The sequence below is a fragment of the Corylus avellana genome, chromosome ca10 (assembly GCF_901000735.1).
Source record: "Corylus avellana chromosome ca10, CavTom2PMs-1.0".
Classification (NCBI taxonomy): domain Eukaryota; kingdom Viridiplantae; phylum Streptophyta; class Magnoliopsida; order Fagales; family Betulaceae; genus Corylus; species Corylus avellana.
Window position 1 is genome coordinate 8,581,693 of NC_081550.1, and position 3,026 is coordinate 8,584,718.

The following is a 3,026-nucleotide window of genomic DNA, read 5'->3' on the forward strand; positions in this document are numbered from 1 at the left end:
CCATGGTCTCAGTGGAACGTTCTTCTAGCAAATTAAGGGTCCCTTGGGATCTAATTTGTCTAAGAGTGCGTTCAATTTCAAGGTCGCAAGAAATTAATGGAAAAGATAAAGAACGACGACCTAGCATAAACTAAACAGAAATTAAAAAGAAAACAGGAAAAAAAAAATTAAGCTAAAGCAGAAACAAATAAGCTCACAAACGGCCTTAGAGCACTTTAGGGTTCTGGCTGCAGGATGCCGTAAGTGCGCTCGATCACACGGCAGGGTGCACTCGATCGCAGTTACAGAGAAGGCAGCTTACGGACCTGTTTGCAGTTTCTAAAAAAAAATCAACACAAAACAAAATTAAAAAAAAAAAAAAAAAAAATTAGCAACTTAAAACAGGGAAATAAACTATTAAGCTAAAATTAATCTCTAAAATTTGACAATAAACCGTTAAGCAGTCCCCGGCAACGGCGCCAAAAATTGATGTGGTATTTTGTGACCAAAAATATCAATAATAAAAATAACCACTCGCAATTGAACGAATCCCGTAGGATAGGGCTATAGAGAGGGTGTCGAACCTCAAGGACTGCAGGGGTTAAATTATCAAATTCGAAAGATCAAAATTAACTTAATTAAACGAGAGTGATTTGTTTGTGTGAATTTGAAGTGCATAAAATAAACGGAAAATAAAGGAAGTAAATGTATGAGAGAGAGAGAGTAGGGTATTGACTTCACCACAATCCGCACATCAATGGTTAACCATATTTAATTCTAGCAATTCATTCTATGCATGTTATAATTTCAACAAGAAAACATATAAAAATAATCTCATACAATCAATGGAATAGCATAACCCATCTTCGGTTGGCACGGACCGTCTACCTAAATTACACTAAGCTAGGGTGTAGTACGATCCGTCTTCCCTAGGCATGGCCTATCTAATCCTATTGATTGCATGTCAATTAAGAACCATTGTATAACCATCATTCTTATAATCACAGAAAATAAGAATGATTTGAGTTCAATAATAGTAAAATAATTTCTAAGACAAGATAAAAATTTTACTAATATTAAATTGGAATTTAAAGAACAACTGCATTTAATATGAAGAACAGAAATCAATTGTAGCAATCCTCAAAGTTATACAATCAACATGCATAAATTGAAAGACTAGAAATTAAATACAATCAAACCATTGTGCTTGGAAAGGGCTACATCAATACCCCACAATTGGGTTTAGCTGCTCATGATCTCCTAAGTTCCACAGACTATTTTACTGAATTTTTGCTCTAGAAGCGGTGTGTCTTTTCTCAATGCTTAGAGGCCTATTTATAGAGCTTAGGAGAGTCCTAGAAGCCCTAGTAATCCTAGAAATTTCGGAGATTTAAGTCCAAGTCCAATTAGGACAAAGAAAACCTAAGTCCAAATCGGAATAGGATTCGCCCAGAATTGCGTTCCTGTCTTGCGGGGCTATTTTGGCATTGCGGCGCTCCGAATTGGGAAAATGCTATTTCACAATGATTTGTAGTAATTTGAGTTAGCTTTCTACTGCCGCTTGAATCACCTTAATCGGATATTTGAGCTGAAAGTTATGGCCAAAATACCGAGACATATGCAGAATCCAAATTTGAATCCAATCCGATTTTGACTCCAATTTGAGAAATTCCGAATTAATCCCTTCCTTTATTTGATTAAACTTAACCATGATTGGTTAAGTTTAACCATATCTTCTAGGTCTTCCCAATGTGTGCTTTTAAGCCCAAAATCAATGGAATTAATTGCATCTTTATTTATAACCTGAAAACAATAAAAACAAAACAAAATCAAACAAATAACAACGCTAAGGAATTAACATATGCAAATTAAGGGGCTTGAATGTGCAACATTCGGCGCTTATCAGTAGGAGTATGGAAGGAATTGATATTTGTGGATCCTTCCTTATTGTAGCTTGATGTCACTGCAGTCATGGGATGATATCCATGATCTTCGGCAGACTTAATGTTGTCTTGTTCTGGATGGAAAGTTGCATCTTGATGAGGTGTAATCTTGTCGACAGGTGGAGATGGGTTAACAGCCCCCCTCAAGCGAATGGGAGGGGCACAGACCATAAGCTTGTCACGTAGGAGCAGGAAACGGGCAGAGGTAAGGCCCTTGGTGAAAATATCAGCCGGTTAGTCACAGGTGGAAATAAAATTGAGAGTGATGTCTTTGTTCAAGACCTTCTCACGGATAAAGTGGTAATCTACCTCAATGTGTTTAGTTCGGGCATGGTAGATAGGATTAGATGCAAGGGCCATAGCACCAAGGTTGTCACACCGAATTACAGGCGGATGAATAAGAGGAAGGTGGAGGTCCTTCAGTAACATACGCAGCCAATAAAGTTCCGCAGTAACCATAGCCATAGCCCGATATTCGGCTTCGGTGCTGGATTTTGAGATGACGGACTGTTTCTTAGCACACCAAGAAATCAAGCAAGGACCAAGGAATACTCCAAAACCAGTTGTAGACCGCCTATCATCAAGGTCCCCCGCCCAATCGGAATCACAGTAGGCCTGCAAAGAGAGGGTATCCTTAGAGTAAAAGAGACCATGATCCACAGAGCCCTTAAGATAGCGAAGAACACTTTTGAGGGCTGTCCAATGACTGGAGGTTGGAGAGTGTAGGTGCTGGCATAGCTGATTCACGGAGTAGGCTATTTCAGGGTGAGTTAATGTGCAATATTGAAGTCCTCCCACAAGCTGCCGATATTCAGTGACATTATCAAGTGGATTACCATCCAAGGAGGAGAGTTTGGATCTTGAGACACAAGGTGAACGACATGCTTTTGCTCCCACCATTCTGGCTTTGTGCAGTAAGTCCACAATATACTTGGACTGCCGTAGGTGAATGCTTGAAGCGTCACGCTGCACTTGAATGCCCAAAAAATAATTTAACTCTCCAAGGTCTTTCAAGGCAAAGTCTGTCCGAAGCTTGTCAAGAAGGGAAGAAATAACAGAGCCATGAGTCCCTGTAACTAAAATATCATCAACATAAATTAAAAT